We start from the raw sequence: 11474 nt of genomic DNA, 5'->3' as shown, positions 1-11474 counted from the left end.
CGCCCCCTTTTCCAGCGCTGCGCTTTCGTTCCTCAATAAAAGCCCAATTTCACGTGAAAATCAGTAAAATCATGTAACGTGACTTTTGCAAAATGGGACATGCTTGATTTGTAGAAGTATATTTATTCATGTTTTTAAAAGCGTGAAAGAGAACTCATGCTGCTCCTCAGGAAGATGTATGCGCTCAGAGACGGAGAAGAACACGGACATGGAAAGTCATCTTTTAGCTCAAGGTATGCGCCTAAACGGTCAAATACAAGCAAAAATGCGTCAAAATGCGGCCCTTAGTGATTATTCATGTATACCTTCGTCGGTCATGTAATAAATGAACGTAAAGAGTTGTAACAGTAAATTGGATCCTTGCGGCTCTTAAAGTGACAGCGGGCTATTTTCCTGCTGCCACTGTGTGCTCCTTATTTACAGGAAATATATATTTGATATGTATCACTATCTTTAAATAAATCACTCATATAAAGTTTTAGTCATATGGCTCCCTCATAATCATGTTAAATAATCGTGATTAGAATATTGACCAAAATAATCGTGGTTATGATTTTTGCCATAATCGAGCAGCCCTAATAACAATGATAGAGTAGATAAATGAATAACCTCTTATATCCAGATTTAAAGTGAAGAATGCTGTTTGGTGTGTGACATTAATGAATGAAGTTTGAAAGATTCCTACAGTGGCTCTTGTAGTGGGACGGTCTAGACTTGTTGGTGACTCAGTCGGTCCACAAACAGGAAAAAACAGTAATGTCTAAAATACCTCCAATATGCACCACACTACTAAGAGTGTAAACAGCCAGGTCACCACACAGCTCACAGATCTCGGCTCTCCTGAACTTTTTTTGGCATGCTGAACTTGTGTTTAGACCAAACTGAGAGGAAGCAGCCTAACTCCCACAAACACATGAAAATGACTCACTCCATACCCATGGCTGTGCTTCAAGATTTTTCCTTCTCTTTTCCCTTTTTTTTTGTTGTTTTTGCTGCAGCTTAGAAAAAGAGTTCAGTTCAGTCTGAGGGAGATCAGTGCATGAATCCACAGCAGTCAGTATATTTGCATCTGCAGATATAATCGAGCTACAGTGGGTTTTTTACATAGTCAAGCTATAGTCATCTGTCCAAATACACAACCAAATGTATTACTGAATATTTCAAATATATGCCGTGCATATATCGAAAGTGAACAATGTTGAGGCCAACTGTAATCCAGTTAACTATAGAAACATGCTAGACAAAACTGAGCTACAATTAAATTATCTAGGTCTGTTATTCTAAACTATAACATGCCATTATTTATATATATTTATATAGAAAGCTTTAGTTTGATGAAAATCATAAGGCAAGAAATGGTTTTCTATTGAGCTGTCCTCAGGAGCTGCATGCAAAAATGCAATGCGATCAGTTGAGTTTGATCCACATACAAACATGGGATACATGTTTACTATGACAGCAAAGTATTTTCAAGACTCATAACTCAACTCATAAAGCGCAACTGTTCCCACACTATCTTCCAGACAAGGTTGCATTTCAATGCGTAAGTGGCCACTTTAGTCCCAGAGTCCACATTTGGATGGACATTTTATGGTCCTGAATGCTGAATGAGTCAACACTTTGGAACGGATGAATCTTATGCCCAGGCCAACATTCAGGGCTCCCCCAACCCCCAGCCAAAAGGGGTGTGATGAATTCAGTCGGAGGAATACACAGGGAATGGGGTGGGGGTGTTGAAATTGGGGGACAGATTTTGCTCATTTGTCCCACATGGCTAAACACGCTCAAAGAGGGCAGCTCAGTTTAAACAAACATAACCACTTCCTCCTCGCTGCAAACAAAGCCTTTAAACAGAAACCAGTTCGTCGCTCCTCACCGGGTCATTTGGGGGAAAGAACAGCTAGCGCCAAAACACAGCCGGCCCTGTGTGGCTCAGCATCTGCAGACACCCTAAAAAAGCTCAAACATAGTCCTGCTCCTCAACTTCGCCTCACACACCTTACAGCAAACTCAGCATCCTTACAAGAAACATATCTGGACAAAATCCTAGACAAGTGTCAGACAGAAAGGTACTAGCATCAACTGAGCTCCCTAGTTCTTTGTAAACATTCCATAATAAATTAGGGATGCATATATACTGTATATCGGTACCACACCAGTTATCGACTGATATTAATGTTTTTAGTAACAGTTTAGATTAGGGATCACATATTCACTTTTAACTAAGAGTTTTCCCCCTATAAACTCCTAAGTTGCTGCTAGTCATGCAGAATAAGGCAATAATATGTGCTTTAGAAGTACTAATAAACAGCCAATATGCTAGTAATAAGCATGCTAATAAGCAACTAGTTAATGGTGAATAGTGTTCCCTAATTAAAGTGTTACCAAGTTTTTTTGTTTTGTTTTTTAATAGGCTATTCACTGGTAGATGTTAAATAAATTTTTAAAAAGAACTACATTTTAAAAATAAAACAAAATATTTTTTTATATATTTATTGAAAATAATATTATGTAATATACTGTATATATATATATACAAATTTTTAGATTTACTATTCTTTTGTGCAGTCTTCTAAATAAAATGTAATATAATTCACCAATAAATGCAATGTTTATGTAAATACAGCATTTAAAACTAATTCGTTCATTAATTTTAGTGCTTCATTTTTAATTTAGACAATATATAATTTTAATATCGGCTATTTATTGGTTATCATCTGTAAGTGTGAGAAGCAGGAACAGAAAAATAAATTACTGATAAATAATTTACTGTAATCAAAAAAACTGGCAGTCCCCAACAGGAATGTTAAGGAGCAGCCTTTTCACCCCATGTTGACTCTGGAATGCTGTAGAAAGCGAAAATTCAACAGCGACACATTCCTTCAGTGCCACCTGGGATGCCACTGGCCTCGCAGCAATGGCTGCCATTCCCACGACCTCTCTGTTTACTTTATTTTGGTAACTTCACACATCCAAAACATGGCTATTGGACGAAGAGAGATCAGCGGTACTAATCCAAAAGAATAATATGAATTAGCTGGAAAAATTCACCCGGCTGAAACAGATCTCGGCAGTAAGAATGGATAGCCCCCGTCCAGCCCTCGCTCTCAGAGGTCAAAGGGTGAAATTCCTCATCTTCCATCAGGCCTCCAGATTTCACACACTATTAGGGGGAGTGCTTGAGGAGGGGGATGGGTTAACAAGACCTGGTGAGATGGAGGGATTGTGGGAGGTGTTGGTCTAAGGTCCTGCTGGTAGGGGGGTGGGCATAAGAAAACAGGAAATCTGGGACTACAAATATATGCACAGTGGCACTGCTGACATGTGTTTTCACAGGCCAGCTTGAGATGGGATCAGCCAGAGAGTACGTACTGCAGACCCTAAGAATGTATTGTGCGAATTACAACAGATCAGATGGAGTTGTAAACAATAAATGCACCACAATAAACACAGCATCTTATGCCAGATCCTCATTGCACATGCATGCTGGCTAAAACAGTCCCAGTCAAATAAAAGCGTCATTAATGAGCTGCTGCCGCATCTGAAGTTTCCATCATCCAGCTAACAACGGCCGTCTCTGCACTCTGAATGCTAATGTAAGCACGAACATACACCAGTGGCCACCTGACCAAACACTGAGTGTTTTTCCGCTGTGCTTTTAGCTAAATGTGCAAACCTGGCCATCTGAATAATGCATTGGCATGACAGAGTGGATGCATGTCAGAAATCAGTGTCATGGAGTGAGCTGCAGCATCTGACCCTCTCCACCAACTGAAAAACAAGAGATAAAGCAAGCTGTGCTCTTGCATTGCGAAACATCTATTCCAACTCTCTATGTTTCCATAAAGAATAGAAGTTTATTACAAAAAATTAATAAAAATTTACTTTTTAATGTTATAATATCTGACTGCCTGATAAGGAAAACAGGTCAATGTTTTTAAGCTTACATAATATATTTTTTTGTAATCAGTCTCACAAAACAAATCTAACTTTGGCCAATATATGAGTAATTGGCTTCATTTACTCAAACTCATGTCATTTCAAATCTGCATGACTTTCATTTGTGGAACACAAAGAGAGATATTTTAAAGAATGTTGGAACTGTTTTTGCTCAAATAATTACTGTCAATAAAGATGCAGTCACATTTGTGAATTTCAGTGGAAATCGCAGGCAAAAAAAGCTCAATTGTCTATTGTTAATAGAGTAGCGATGTATAAACAACTCACATAGAGGTAACTTTCAAACCAAGCAGCTTTCTGTTGGTCAGTGCAGAGAATTCACATGAGCAACTTGAAAATGACAACTCCCGTTTGCACGGATTCCTATTGGAATGGCTGGATTTCGCCTGCAAAATTTCACCAAGAAATGGTAAATGTGACGCACCTTAAGGATCCAAAATGCCCTTGAATATTAGATTAAGTCATACAGGTTTGGAAAAACATGAGTGAGTAAATGATGACACAATGTTCTCTTTTAGGTAAACTATGCCTTTAAAGCACAACAGTTGTGATGAGACAAGCCAAAAAATGTGTAAAATATAGCACACAATGGAAAAAGACATTGGTCTGAACGTGCATGGCTGCAGCCATGCTTAAGTTTTTACTTTGCAAACTGTCTGACAACTAAAGCACAAGATCCTGTCAACATGTTAAGCTAAAGATATCAATCGAAAATCTTTTCAACCCTAGTCGGTTGTTGCAAGAGATGCAAAACAAAGCAGCTTAAAAAGGTATTTATGGCATCCAGCAACAGCATCCTGCTTGTCGCTTACAATGCTGGCTAAAGTAACGGGTGTACAGTTGGGTGAGGAGGCAACTGTCTAGAGAAAGTGGTGGGAAATGGAGTTGAAAGGCCTCTTTTATCTTCATCTAAATCAACTGTCAACAATAGAGTAAATCACCACGAAGACAGAGAAGCCCGGCATGCAAACATAGCAGCACTGTGCCAAACAAACATGCAAACCCAGGAGAAGATGCTAAGAGCGCAAACGAGACGTGAGAGCCTACAGCAACGTGAAAACAATAGCGCAATGATTACGTTATGCAGAACGCCACTTTTAGCTCCTCTGAATGACACGTATTTTTGGCTATTGCTACAAATATACCCCAGCGACTTAAGACTGGTTTTGTGGTCCAGGGTCACATATGTGGCCGTGATTGGCTGATTCAAGATGAGCAGCAGGATCCTGATTCATAGACCAGCTGACGGCCACATCATCACCGCATGCATATTTCCCAAGCGCTAATGGTTAAAGCACAGATACAAACTTGTTCGGTCTTGCTTAACAGTTGGAGAGATGCTGACTTTCTCTGCCTAATGAGGTCAAAGGAAAATACCGCACTTGAGAGTCTAATGATAAGATCATGTGACTTTGCTTTGTGACTTTTGACCAAAACCATCACTGCCTTTCTACTCATCTTTTTTCCAAAACATAAATGCAGATGAAGGAGGACATTGAGTTCACCGGATGTTATGGAGACAAAGTATAAAATAGAGAGAGTCATTCCTAGAAGAACTCTCTGAACCTGCACAAGATGGGACAAATCGCATTTTACAACGTCTACTGACCAATAAGTGTGACTAAGAGATGCGAAGTTGTTTCAAAGGGCACCAGTCAGAGAAAATCAGGAAACGTCCTCAAGAAGGTGGACTCTCTGCTGCAATTAGGAACAATCACAACAGATTTTATCACGCTGCACTGCATAACATCAGCACACATCAAAGCACAGAGCTGCTCCCGGGAAGATGGGGAACTATAGGGGGGAGGGTATGAGTGTATGTGTAGCTTTTGAGGTGCCCCTGGGGAAACAGACCTCCAGCTCACCAGGTACAACCCCATGACCTCAAAGGAAGAGCACATTCCTGCAGCTATGCCCAATCAGGAAGTTTAACTCCTCATGCCAGCTCTCTCAGCACAGCACCCAGACTGATGAAACCAATGGCTGTCGAAGCTGATTCATCAGATATTGGCCAAAAAATAATACAGCTACTTTGTTTTGAAAGTGTCTCAGATATATGCTGGTTGTGGGTACATGAAAAACTACAGTTGTACTGCTCTTTTTTGCACATTTTCCTAGTTAGTGCATATTTTTGAACAATGATTCTCAACCTTTTTGACTCCAAAGTCCTCAATATATGTGTAATATTCAGCAGCCACTCTTTGGTCACTTTCGGTATTTTTCTATAGTAAACTGTACAGTCACGCGGTCACTGTAGTAAAAGAAACCCAGACATGGTTTCTTGAACGGTTTCTTTTGCAAAAATGGTCAAAAATGGCTATTTGCTAAATAAATAAATAGATTAATATTTAATATTGATTTAACTTTAAATGGTTATATTTACTTGTAGAGACTGAGACAGAACATTAGCACAGCTATGGAGGGGATATAGGTTTGCACAGTGGTTGTACAGTGTTGCCATGGGGAACGGACATTATTCAGAAATATGTGTGTTGAAGGCTGCGACTGACCAATCAGAACCAAGCATTCCAGAGTGTTGCGTAATACAAGCAAAAAATGCAGCAACACTATGTTTTATTTATAGATTTAATTTTACTGGTGTTTCTGACACAATATTGAAACAAATTTCAGCTTTGTGTGCAATTGAAGAAAAAAAATGTCTCAGTAACAGGAGCTAAAGCAAGCAGGTCAGAACAAATTGTAAGTGAAGATTGTGTGTATCACTCCATGGGAAGTAGTGGGGAAATTGCTCTATGCTGCACTAGAAAAAAACTGAGTGAAAGTGAGAAAGTGATGAAAGTGATGCACATAGAATATTGTAATTGTTCTATATAGCTTATTTTAAATCATTGTGTGGCCTCCTTGGAAGTTTGCCTTTTGGCCCCAGTCCCTGGTTGAGAACCACTGGTTTTGAAGTTTGTAGACATTAAATGATAAGGAGCTGATGGGAACAACATTTAATTTTTCTGCAGCTATTTTTTTTAATAAAACATTGAATTTTAAGACCCAGTGCAATAATTTACATGTTTTCAAAAAAGTTATGAAATCCCTCACTCAGCTGGAGAAGGCAAACCTGACGTCATTTTCTGCAGATCACATTTCTCCTCTCACAGATAATATAGTGCTTCTTTCTCTCCAATAAGCCCTCTGGATCCAGGCAAGAGCAGAACTCATGGTACAAACTATCTAACAACATCATCCAAGAGATAAAAGCGACCTTTAAAAGTCTTTTTCCAGAGCTGCTAATTAGAGCGCTTTAATTCCCAGCACGAAAGAGGAGCTAGTACTTTCTGACGTTTGGGAAACGATGCACGGCGCTGCATTAAACCAAAACAATAAAAAGAAAGAAAAACAAACGAGTATCAATCAAGTCGAGATACTTTCTGCACAATATATGACAGAACAACGACAACAGCACACGATGTTTTCCTCCATAAACAGATACAGCTGTTAAAGGATAGGCTGTCTGGAATACTAGGGCATGATGGAGTTGACCACCTTCACTTCACATCATCAATCCCGAAATCTTTGTCAAATATTAGTCGACATCATTCCAGCAATTGCCTGTTTTGGAACATTCTATTCGCTAAGGAAAGACACCTGGAAAAGACAGCGAAATTCAGCATCCTAAATACATTTGATAACAAGACTCAAGGATATGAAAAAAAATGCTTTAATAAAGCTTAAATGTAGCGTTTTTATAAAACTGTAACGTTTACGTAACAGAATGCGCCTAAATAAAATAACACAAATCTCCAAAATTCCAAAGTTGGAATTCAGCGACGCAGACGTCAAACATCGCGCCAGTCTTTAAGTTGCACGACGAGTTTTGAGCATCTTTGGGCAAATAACGGTTTCTAAAAAGAATCCATGCAAAACGGTCAGTTTTCCTGCGGAATAATGAAGTTTTCCGTCTCTTCTCCTGGTTGGCCAACCAACCCAGACTCCCGGCGTCACCGCCGTCCAGACACAAAAATGCACGCAACTTTCCGTTATGAACATATTTTCATCGTTAAATTGGGAAAAAGCACACAAACGCGAACTGCGGCAAAAGATAGAGCTTATACGCGCTATGAAAAACTCACCTCGCTGCAATAAAATGATCTTGAAAGAAACTCCAGAGCTCCACTTTCACCCCAGACACAACTTTGGCAATCCCTGCTCCAGTCTGCTCCACCAGCGCTCAGTCAGGGGTAGATTCCGCGGCCATGGCAATTATGTCCGACAGCACATGTGAGCTTGATCCTGCCCCTTTTACCGTAAGCAACCATATAAACGAACTTCACAGAAGAGCCGAGGGGAACCATTGAAAAGACGATTCAACCTAAATACCAGCACAGACACATGCACAGACACAGCTTTTACTATCCACGACAGCAGCAGATAAGCTTGCGCTTACAAAGATTTATTCATGCTGGGTTCAGTAGCTAGTTCCAATCAGATTATAGGTAGTTTTATGGATTTTTACAAGATTGCATATTGATTATCAAGTGATGGCAAAAAAAATGGTTCGTTTTCTGTTTTTAATACAACTAACGTTAGTGGTTGCATTTTTTTTAAACATGTGAAGAAACACTTCATGTAAGGCTCTTTTTGTTGTCAAAATAATGCAAGATTCTTTTTATTTGTGTGACTATAGGATTATGTGGTTATAAGATTATGTCGCTGATTATTTATGTATGTATTTATTTGTTTGTTTATTTATTGCAATTTATAAACAGAAGTAATCTGTCCAACAATGAGTATCCTTGGTTTTGATGTTTGGTAACACTTTACCACAATGTCCATTTATTAGTTATCTGTTTCTATAATTTGTTAACATGAACAATGAAAAACATTTTATTTTTTAATCTCAGTTCATTTTAATTTCAATAGTTACTAAAACGTTATTAAAATCGAAAGTTCTGTCTGTTCATATTATTTAATGGACCTGATCTAACATGAACTAACAATGAACAGCTGTATTTTTATTAACGTTTACAAATATTAACCTAATAAACACTGTAAAATGTATTGCTCTTTGTTAGTTAATGCATTAACTAATGAGACTGTATTGTAAAGTGTTACCGATGTTTTTATAATGGTCAAGCTGACCACACAAAACACAGTACTGCAACCACTATGAAGAAGGAGATTCCACACAATAGCCTATTCAGAAAAATTATCAAAATGTTTAACAATGGTTGAGTCTTTAAATTTTACCGTTAGACTCCCTAAATTGTGAATAAGTAGTTACATCCTTGCAGTTCTCCTAAATGTCATTATATTATGGGTCACTGTTTGCGGCACCATCCCGCATTTGTATGGTTTTGCAGGTTTGCAGGCTTGTCTGCATGCTTTCTAGTCTGTCATCACAAGACAAATTTAGAAAATTCGATGGATTATTAAACTGTCATTCAAGTATGCAAACTATTTTAAGTCCACTGCATGTCCGTGACTCATGGCATAACCATGTAGGTAGCTGAAAATACTTTTTTTAAGTCTCAAAATCAGAGCAGCACAGTTGAACAAACTCAATGCCCCTTGTCCTACATTTCACTTCGCTAACAGTGGCAAGGCAGGTCAGGTCACACGGTGTAAATGTGTCTGCTGCCACCAGCAGGACAGTTAAGAGTAGGGCAGGAGCGCAGAGGATCATCAATACTGTGATTTTGCATTTTACTGTAGCGTGTTTAGTGCTGTTACTTATGAATTGCTCACATTGTAACATGTGATGAAAACTAATCCTCCATGATATTGCAATAATTCTCATTTTTAGATTTTATTGAGGCCTTGGATTAAAAAAAAAAGGTTTGATTCATAGTGAAGTGTGATTTTTCAACATTGATAATAAGAAATGTTTCTTGAGCAGCAAATCCGCATATTAAAATGATTTCTGAAGGATCATGTGACACTGAAGACTGGAGTAATGGCTGCTGAAAACAGCTTTCCCATCGATAAGTGACATTTGAAAAGATATTCAAATAGAAGAAAGTTATTTGAAATTGTAATCATGTTTCGCTATATTACTGTTTTTATTGCATTTTAGATCAAATAAATGCACCCATGAGCATAAAAGACTTATTTGATAAATCTGCAAAAATGTCAACAATTCTGTGTTTTTCTGTCAATATGGGGTGCTGTGTGTACATTAATGAGGAAAAAAATTTAACTTAAATGATTTTAGCAAATGGCTGCAATATAACAAAGAGTGAAAAATTTAAGGGGGTCTGAATACTTTCCGTACCCACTGTATATATATATATACACACACAGTATATGTATATGTACTGTGTGTATGTATAATGTACGAGTGTGAGCTACTGCATTTTTAAATATTAAGGGTTTGATGCCATTTTTTTTTTCTCAACCTACCTCACAGATATGGTAGGTTTTACCACATAAATGCATTACTTTAAGCCTGAATGGTAATTTAAAGTCATACTGATGAAAGACACTGCTTTTGAAGCAGAGAATGAGGTCAAGGACAGTGCACCACCAAAAATCTTTTATTTACAATGTGTAAGAAATATAGTGTGGTGCAAATTTGTATCATGTATGAATGCAGAGTCCAGGTGTTCTTCTGTGACAGTGTGAAGTACTGTTGGTGTTGTAGAGGCTGAATGGTCAGGGGATTTCCTGGAGATGGAGATCTGGAGTGAATAAGGCAGTAATCATCTTCTAACGGATATGCGCTTCTCTTAATCACAGACAGCTTCTGGCTGATACAGGATAGGGTGTTCCCTCCTGTTGAAGTTCCCTAGTGTCAGAGGTGTCAGTCTGGAACAGGAAGAGCTATGTGTGCACTGATTCTAACATCAAAGCACTTTCAAAGGGTGTGGAGCACATCCCTCTCTTTCTCTGCTTTCTTCAGCTCAGGTCTGATAAAGCAGAGTCTGAATAGATGAAAAGATAAACACAAGAACGCAGGCACATACCTACAGTAGCTGCTACCACTGCAAACCACGATGACTCTATATGTTCATCATTAAAATCATTGTTGCACTGTTAAAAACATAAATAAATAATACTGCGGCTAATAAATAATAATAATAATAATAATATGCATTTTAGTAATAAAACCACCGTAAAAACAGAAGCGGTAAAGAAAAGACCACATGATGCATTCAAGTTAATTCATATAAACAGTTAGATAAAGTTAAATATGAGCTCATGTTTAACAAGTTGTAACTGGTTAAAACACCAAAAGATTAAACAAAAAGGTCACACTTTTAGTTTGGGGACCAATTCTCACTATTAAGTATATCAACTATGACTTCTGCCTCAGTTATCTCCTAATTTGCTGCTTATTAATAGTTAGTAAGGTCGTTGTTAAGTTTAGGTAGGATAAAGTGATCTAAAATATGGCTGTGTAGAGTAAGGCACTAATATGTGCTAATAAGCAACTAGTTAAACGTGAGAATTGGTTACAAACAATGTCTGTGTCAAGGGAAAGTCAAGGTTTGGCTGGCAGATACACAGGTTTGGCTTTCTGTTGCTCATTTTGTGTAATTAGTTGGTACATAACTTACATA

General features: G+C 38.1%; 1 protein-coding gene across 2 annotated transcripts in view; it reads right to left on the bottom strand.

Annotated features, from left to right (window-relative positions):
* LOC107732513 (fibronectin type III domain-containing protein 3B-like) overlaps positions 1-8290 on the bottom strand; it is a 152846-nt gene extending 144556 nt beyond the window's left edge. For both annotated transcript variants that reach the window (XM_016543868.1, XM_016543870.1), the window contains exon 1: positions 8046-8290. The gene's annotated coding sequence lies outside the window, so the exon portion shown is untranslated. The remainder of the gene's footprint in view (positions 1-8045) is intronic.
* Positions 8291-11474: the final 3184 nt, after the last annotated feature.

This window comes from Sinocyclocheilus rhinocerous, unplaced genomic scaffold, assembly GCF_001515625.1.
Source record: "Sinocyclocheilus rhinocerous isolate Xijiao unplaced genomic scaffold, SAMN03320098_v1.1 scaffold2053, whole genome shotgun sequence".
Taxonomy (NCBI): domain Eukaryota; kingdom Metazoa; phylum Chordata; class Actinopteri; order Cypriniformes; family Cyprinidae; genus Sinocyclocheilus; species Sinocyclocheilus rhinocerous.
The sequence above is the reverse complement of the archived record's forward strand: the minus strand, read 5'-3'. Positions and strand labels throughout refer to the sequence as shown.